Source organism: Misgurnus anguillicaudatus, chromosome 21, assembly GCF_027580225.2.
Source record: "Misgurnus anguillicaudatus chromosome 21, ASM2758022v2, whole genome shotgun sequence".
Lineage (NCBI taxonomy): Eukaryota > Metazoa > Chordata > Actinopteri > Cypriniformes > Cobitidae > Misgurnus > Misgurnus anguillicaudatus.
The window spans coordinates 16,681,311-16,690,371 of record NC_073357.2 but is presented as its reverse complement, the minus strand read 5'-3'; the positions used below and the strand labels follow the sequence as shown (position 1 = coordinate 16,690,371).

General features: G+C 35.4%; 1 long non-coding RNA gene across 1 annotated transcript; it reads left to right on the top strand.

The window, feature by feature from the left end:
* Window positions 1-5,233: 5,233 nt before the first annotated feature.
* Window positions 5,234-8,776, top strand: LOC141353209 (uncharacterized). Its single transcript, XR_012360228.1, has 3 exons — window positions 5,234-6,828; window positions 7,444-7,599; window positions 7,716-8,776. It is a non-coding gene; the product is annotated as an uncharacterized lncRNA (long non-coding RNA).
* Window positions 8,777-9,061: the final 285 nt, after the last annotated feature.

Genomic DNA, 9,061 nt, shown 5'->3' with positions numbered 1-9,061 from the left:
CTAAATTCATATTTTTTTGATTTCATATTTATTTTAATAAGTCAGAAACGTTTCCGCTATGTCCTGCTGACAGGCGCAGCAGGTGACGCCAATTATGGCTCGTCCGAAGGTTAGACCGTCTCATTTCAGTTCTCTTCGCGGACTTTTGAGGCTGCCACCTTGAAAGACCGAGTGCTCATATTTAAGGTCGCATGCTTATAAGGTCGCAGCCCCTGAATTGGGACACAGCTAACGAGTCACTGCCTTGAGTTTTCGGACGCAGCAAAGGTCACCCTGGCACGACGCTTTGATATCATGACATCATAAAGGGCATTCTCAAGTCATCGCGTGTAGAACAGCTCGAGTCGTTCATGCGTCCCATTTGAAGTTCGCGTCTCCTGACAGCTGCTGGATTTCTCCTCCAAAAGGTATTTGTCTTTTATTTAAGTTTTATGATGTTTGCTTATAGCGGTCGTTAAAATGCAGTATTGCTTACAGAAGTAACGAAATAGGGCAAAGCAATCATATAAATTAAGTTTTTATTGAGCTGTATTTTCAGCAAAAGAAATTAAGTGATTTTAACTGCAGTCCGTGCGTTTTCACCAACACTGTAGTGAATTATTTTAATTCTTGTATTAAAAATTAATATTAAGTTCAATTTCATACTAAATTTGCTTTTCGCTAAGTAATTAAACGGTAAAACGTAAAATCATTGTTTAACAATTTTCGTGAGTCACTAGATGGCAGCACACAGACACAATAAAACGAACATAAGTGAAACTCAGAAGCTAGATTTAATGAATAAAACACTGAAAAATACACTAATGGTTAGGGTTTATTGTTTATTGTTTGTATTGTAGCATACATCCCTACTGAAAAAAGCTCATAAAACCAGCATAAGCAGGTGGGCTGGTTTTAGCTGGTTGTGCTGGTGTAGCAAGCTGGTCTAACTTCATCACAACATGATCTGAAACAGTGTGCTGAAGTGAAACTCATGGTCATTTATTTTGTTAGCAATTATATTTCAAATGCTGCTCATCCCTGGCTGTGCATACCCGCCATTAAATGACGCTGCATTGGTTCAATTCATGGTCAAAATGAACATGGACTGACCAAAAAAGCTAGCATTTTCCCATAAATGAATATAAGTAATAATACAGTGATTTGAAATAGGGTGTATTCTGTAAAATTATGAATCTGTAAAATAATTTGTAAAAATACGAATCTTTAGTGTAGAAAACATAGAGGGGTGGTGTACCAGACAAAGATTAGCTTAAGCCAGGACTAGGCCTTAGTTTAATTAGGAAATTTAACTAACGGAAAACATCACTTGTGTGCATTTTAAGTCAAAACAAAGAGCACTGATGTATTTTAAGATATGTCAATGCAAGTTGTTTTCAGTTTGGACTCTTACATTTATTTTAGTCTAGGACTAGTCTAATCCCTGTCGGGGAAACCGCCCCAGAGAGTTTAAAATTCTCAGACAATCTCCTTAAAGTAGATGAAATGCGATCATTTGTGGCCCGTTTATGCTTAATTAATATTAAGCGACTGTTGATATCAACCTATTTTCATGAATTATCTATAATAAATAGCACGCTGTTAAAAAGTCATGCAATATACCAAGTTCAAATTTGCGTGCATGTGATATGCCAGTCCTTCCCGTTCATTTAATACCGCACATCTTTTTGTGTCATTTCATGTATTGGTTTCTTTTTTTCCAATTTTGTTTACTATTGTCACTTGGGATTGCAGTTAGAACAACTTTCTGTTAAAAATCAGACATCCTAACTCTAATTCTAACCCAAACTTCAAGCGAGCATGGCTTAAAAATAGGAAACCTATACATACAACAACATACTAACCCAAATACCAAATCTAACCCCAATCCCAAAAGACAATGGTTTAAAAATACCTATACATAAAACTATGAAAGTCAATGGGGCCTCAGATCAGTTTGGTTACAAACATTTCTCAAAATATCTTTCTTTGTGTTCATCAGAAGAACAAGGAAATATATACAGGTTTGTAACAACATAAGAGTGAGTAAATTATTTTCATTTTTGGGTGAACTGTCCTTTTAACATTATAGTTTTAGTGCATAATTGTTATGCATTTGATGAAGCTATTTTTGACAAAATAAGAGTTTTCAAAATAATGAGAATAATTCCTTGCAGAAATGTAAACAAGACAGGAGCCAGGGATTTTATAGGGGTGGCTGCGTACACAAAATATCCTTATACAAGCAAACAAGGCACTTAGCTAAACCTAAAATATGTTTCAAAATAGAATATACAATCTATAATGTACCTAGATAATTGAAAATGGTCGTTTATTCCCTTTTTATAAATTACTTTTTATAGGGTTATGAAAACATTTCAATTCTGGCTTTAGGGCAAGTTTGGACAAATTTCCTAAAACTATTTTAAAAGGACACTGACTATGGGCCCAATGGGAAACGACTTGCTAATGACTCACAACCATGATGTTTGGTCGTCTTTTCAAATCCTGTAGTGAAAACTATTCATAAGCTGTGTCCCAAATGACATACTACACACTATACACTTAAACTACACCCTATGTACTCACACATCAAGTGTATAAATTTTAGAAGAGTAGTATCGTCCCAAATTAAACACTTGATGGTTTTGTTCTAATCAGAAGTGTAAACGTTTTCCAGATGAGGGCAATGACGTCAAATTCATACTGTAGTATAAACTGCAAGTCAAGTCAATGAAGATCAATTTGTACACTGTTCTTGTAATATCATTGTTATTTATTTTGTTCAACATGACTTTATTAAGTGTCAGACTGTTTCCACATGTAAACATCTGGAAGCCCCGCCATACGGCCAAAAAAAAATATTTTAACATATATAAAAAATTTCCAAAAAATATATTTGCTGAAGTATATTTTGGAATATATTTACAAAAATATATTTTCAGCATTTATATATTTGTATATATTTGTATATTTTGAAATGTAATTTAAAAATATTTTTTTTTTTTTTTATGAAAAGCATCACAAGCACAGTACAAGTGTGAGAATATTATAAAATGAAATGAAGGGGAAAAAACAAGAATTAAACACGCATAATAGATACTCGTATACAAATAAACATATAAGCATAGTAACATATGCATATACATATTTGCATTAAACAACTAAATAAATCAGAGAAAGAGAGAGAAAAAAATGGTTTTATCCAGAGTTTGTCTCCTTGAAATAATCTAAAAAAGGGCTCCAAGATTTAAAGAAAAGATCAGGTTTCAACTCCAAATTTAATCTTTTCCAGTTTGAGGGCAAAAAGCAGGTCAAAAACCCACTGAAGATAGGTTGGTGGAGATGGCAGCTTCCAATTAATTAGTATAAGTCTTCTAGCCAGCAGTGTGCAAAGTGCAATATTATCGCTCTCTAAAGCTGTAAGTTTAACATTATCCGGAAGGACCCCAAATAAAGCTGTCAATGGGTTGGGTAAAATAAATTTATTTTTAAAGCATTTATTTTCACATCGCATGGGAGAAAAGTTTTGAAAATGTTAAAATTAATTATATTTTAACTGCAAAAATATAGTTATAATTTTATATAAAACATTTATATTTTGGGCAGGTGTCTTTTTTTGCTGTATAGGTTGTAAAGTTGGCCCTGAAATACATTTTGAAAAATATGCAAATATATGAAGGTTTAAACTAAATATTTTTCAAATAAAAGCAATATTAAATTAAGCTTTGCTTTTTACAAAATGTATTTAGCATGTATTTAAAACATATTTTTAGCCAGAGAAATTTATTTTTTTGCCATATGGGAAGCTCCGACTGTTGATTGTAATAATTTCCAGCGTTGCACTCTTGGAGTGCATCATCCAGATACTTAAAGTACACTTTATTTTTGAGTATTTTTAGTGTGATCACTACTTACACTGTTATACTAGATAATAGGCTAGAATAGTGCATAAGTGTGTGATTTGGGACACACCTTTCAAGTCCTATTGGATAATCAAAATATTGTGTTATAAAGTTTCAGGAAAAATTTTAAAACCATTTAAAAAATATATACTTTATCCTTTTGACAATGAAACCAGTGATATAGTGAATTATGTTGTATTTTTATATTGTATTTTGATGTTGAGTGTTTCTGCATTAAGTTCTAGATGAGAGTTGAGTTGTCGTGGCAACCGTGACGCATCATCAGTCAACAAAGAGCAGCACCAAACTCTCAACTCTTGTCTTTTATTGTAAAAGGTTAGTAAAAATGATTACATTTCAAAGAAAAAACATTGTAATTCACACGCTTTAATGTCAAAGTAAAGGTTTTATCGAATATTTTTGTAACACTTTAACATTAACATTAGTAAGTCCCTTAACTAACATTAGGGATGCACCGAATATTCGGCCACCGAAAATTTTCGGCCTAAAATGGCAAAAAGAGCATTTTCGGTTTTTGGCCGAAAGACTTTGATCACCGAAACAATACGGCCGAAATGTTATGACGCAAATAGAAACTGCGACCTGCACATGCTTGTCCGAAGCAAAATGTCTGCGGTGTGGATGTATTTAACTCTGTACGCACAGAGGCACATGCGGTTGAAATGTCCGGTCCAGACGTGATCATCACAGTATACCCTTCAAAGATCAGAACTCTTAATGTGTAAACTTTAGAGAGAGTCGCCCTGTGTCTCATACTGTAGTCCATTTACATACATTTGGCGAATAAAGCAATGAAAAACAAAGTAACGTTTATGGAGCGACTGTTGCGCTGTTTGGGATTCGCCCTCGGTCTCTGTGTGTGCAGCACTCGCGTTTAAGTGCCCTCAATAGTGCACACGCGTTTAAGTGCCCTCAATAGTGCACGCGTGTTTAAGTGCCCTCAATGGTGCACACACGAGAAAGACGCGTTTAAAAAAACAAGCGATCATAAAATCTTATTATGTTCGCTTAGCACATATAAAGATAATTAAACTGTGAGTGCAAACATGGTACTTACTTAAAAATAGTAAATTGACCTTAATCAGTTTTTTACAAACCTGCTTTTAACACTTGCTTTTAGTGAGTTACTTGTACTTTGAGGTTGAAAAATCTTACCAGCTCAGTCTACTTGAGCTGGATTCATATAGAAAAAGTATGTTTATGACATGTGGACATGCACAGATCAGTCCTCTCTGAAATGCCTAAACCAAACCAATCAAGGTGCTTCGTGGGGCGGGTCTTGGCGTTGCGGGAATCATAATTTTGCAGACGGTCGTTACATGTCATGTCACCTCACCTCATGCTGCAACTGACCAGGTGGAGCTGGACCTAAATATCGCTTCTACGGCACTTGTGATAATGTTCAGACGATATTCTTGTGCTTGTGCACACTCATTTGGTAAGTAAATATTTTACCCGTGTGCACACCGTTTTGTTTCTGTAAGTCAGCGCCAGTGTTTTGTGCTTGATATTCGTGTAGTAATGTCTGCTTACGCTGGGTAACTATATTATAGACATAACGTGGCTAACGTTATATTTTGCTGAAACTTGGTCAATACTTTATTAATTTTTCAATCCACAACTTCCATGGTGTTGAAAATTGGTAACTTTTAAAGACTTCTGACACGTTAAAATTCAGGAATAACTTTAGTGTTATGCGGCGCCGCAAGAATCAACAGCCAAAAAACGTCAAAGTATCGCGAGAGCGAGACGAAATAAGATTTCTTGAATAATTCTCGCGATACTTTGACGTCATCCGGCTGTCGGTTCTTGCGGCGCCGTATGAAGTCGAACAAGCCTAGTAAGGTAACTTTTGTCGAGTAACGTACTGACTAGCATGATGACAGACTGATCCCGGTGGTTTGTGAGTTTCCTGAGCTTTATAACAGATTTTTATAAGTTTAGGCAGAACAAGTATGTATCATTTTATTTTAAGCTAGGCTGTTAACTTTTGTCGAGTAACGTACTGACTAGCATGATGACAGACTGATCCCGGTGGTTTGTGAGTTTCCTGAGCTTTATAACAGATTTTTATAAGTTTAGGCAGAACAAGTATGTATCATTTTATTTTAAGCTAGGCTGTAAAGTTAGCACTAATGCTAATTTAGCTACCAATAATAACAGTCTGTGCTTATCAAAGACAAGATTACCTTGTGTGTCGACATATGATTGGGGATATCCCCACAATGTTATTTTATTTAACACTCGCACTTTACACTGGTCGATATTCATAGCTGTGCCGTTTCCATGGTTACCACGTGTAGTACCCAGATCAGACACGTTACAGACAAGAGTGTCTCCTTGTCTGAATTTTTTTAACACAGTTTATCATAGCCTGTTATGATAGGGAACGTATTTGCTGGCATACTCCGTTGCTTACCTTATTATTCAAGGTCATCTTGTACATAATGTGCACATTTTAATAAGGGGAACTGTCTGTGGGTTATAGGCCTATGTTAGTTTTCACATGTAACATTACTTGTTGTGAACTTTGGTTGTATTAAATTGTTGTGTTTTTTTTAAACTGTCCTCTTTCAGGCTCAAGCAGAATGGTAATCAATCCTCCTCACATTCCATAATCCCAGCAATAAAAGGTATTCAACTAATAACTTTTATTATTGCATGTTAAAGTAAAAGTTATGCTTACATCAGAGCAATTGGATTACAACAAAAGCGAATCAATTTAAGAAATTCAAAGTAAATATCTTGTGTGTTTAAATGAATTTATCATTCTGTATAATGAAATATACTATAATGTTTTGTGCATATGTTGAATTTCAAATATTTGATGTAATTAGTATTTCTGAACTGGCTTTATAGATACTGTGGACACTGACAGTCCATCATATCCAGGACTAGACAGTATTCTAGATGCCAACCACAAGTGAGTGATTTACCTTTTGTTCTGCTCCGTTCACTTGTCTTGAAGTTCAATGATTAAAACTTGATAATTAGATTTTTGCAAGGATTTCGTTTTTCCTATAGCTCTGGTATTTAAAGTCTGATAATGCAGCCGGCCCTATCTTGCACCCGATGCACAGCGAACTTTCCCTCCACAGATGCACGTTATTAAACTAGGAATGAACTTGTGCTCCCTGGGCTGTTCGGCCCAAAAAAGAAGGCGTGTTCCGGCGCAAACAATCCCTGATGCTATTTTGCAGTTCCTAATCTCTAAAGTCAGTGGCGGAATAGTTTTAAGTGTTGCTTGTGGTATTCAGATGCTATTTTAAGCGAGCATGCTTGGCCATAATGTAGAATGTGCACAACAAGCATACACTTTGAATCCCTCATCTACACGGATGCATTTTCATTTTTGCTAATCATACATTATTACAAGGAAAATATTAAAACATTCATTGTTGTGTCCATGAAGATGTGAGAGAATTTTTATAAATCTACCTTACACATTAATCCAAATTATTATTATTTTTTTAACCAGAGCTTATTTGTGTGAGTTTCTCCCATCATCCCCATATAATGTCAGTTCTTTGTGTTTTAGTGGAAGAAATGAAGAAAAAACAACCAAATGTGGCACTCTCATTTCACAATTGATGGACCAATCATTCCCACTACGCAGACAAGAAATTGTAAAAAACAAGGGCCTGCTGTACAGAACATGGTTGAACGATGGCCAGCACTTTTCACAAAGAGACAGGTAACCTATTTTTGTTTTCAACCAATAAAATGATGCAAATCAAAAATAAATTCAAGGTGTGTGGCTAGAAATTCAAACACTTATTGGAATGTAAATACCCCTCTCTACTTTTTCAGGTGTTTGCTGAGTTTAATAGAATCGGGAGTAAGAATCTTGAGGGAGACTTGAGGCTTTGGACCAGTATGCCCCACGTTTCATCGAACTTTTCAAAACAAAAAGGGAACTGTTGGCCAGAAGCTGGAGGAGCTGATGCAGCACATGAGCTGGCTGGTAAGTAGGTTCATTTTGCTTTTGATCTGTATGATAGTTCATCAAGTTCTAAATAAGACAATCCAGACCAACCTATTTTATTTCCTCTCTGCTTGTGCCTTGCAATTTACTCTGTTAACTTATCTTTTCTCTCTCTGTGTATCATTAAACACCAGACGTGACAGTACTTCGCTCATTTGTCCTCAAAGGCATTCCCATTTTACTTGGTGACGAAGATGTAATTCTATCTGCTCGATATACAATATACATTTTGTACAGTGATTAATGTATTTTGTTTAGCAATACCTACTAGGGATGTAACTGTTCACAAAATTCACGGTTTGGTTCAATACGATATGTGATTGATACAGCAAAAGGAAAGAAATGCCAGAGAAACTTCCTTACGATTGGCATACGATAGAGATTTTAAGAGAGGCAGTGTAGTGCTGATTTGTATGCTTCTGATACTGTTGTCATTTTCTAGTAGAAGAGCCTGCGATGGGTTGATATTACCAGAGCCATAACGGTTTACTTTTATAAAAAAATACATTTAGCAGTTTGGCTTTCCTAAGGGTCTATATAACCTGTTCTGAAAATAGTCTATTAAAATCAACATACCGCAATGCATATCGCTATCGCAAGAGGCAGCAATGCATATCGCCATATGGATTTTAGGCCATATCACCCATCCCTACTTGCGATGCACCTACATTTAAAATAACAAAATATTGGTTGCAGGGAAATGGCCTAAAGAACGGTTCAATATGAATACGCTTATCGTTACACCCCTAATACCTACACAACTAATTTGAGAGATGGAAATAAAATGTTCCAAATAAATGTTATACATATTCATTCATTTCAAATTTAAGTAAAAGGAGTCTAGGTTGAACTGTCAGTGTCACTGTTCAAGAATGTATAGACCTTATTGGATCTCCATAGCTGTAGTTTAACCAAATCAAATATATCTTGTTTGCTTTATTGTTACAATCCAATGTGAAAATGTTATCAGAGAATATGGCTTTAAATACATTACAACAATAAAAATGAATGTTTTAGACTAGCATAAATTGCAATGCTAAAGAATTTGTCTTTTGCATCTATACAGCGAGAGACAAGGCTCTAGAATGCATCACTGTTGGTGTCCTGACGGGGTTCAGTGAAGATAGTCCTCACGAGAGTTAAAGCTTAGTGGTCCTCCAGCCCATCTCCA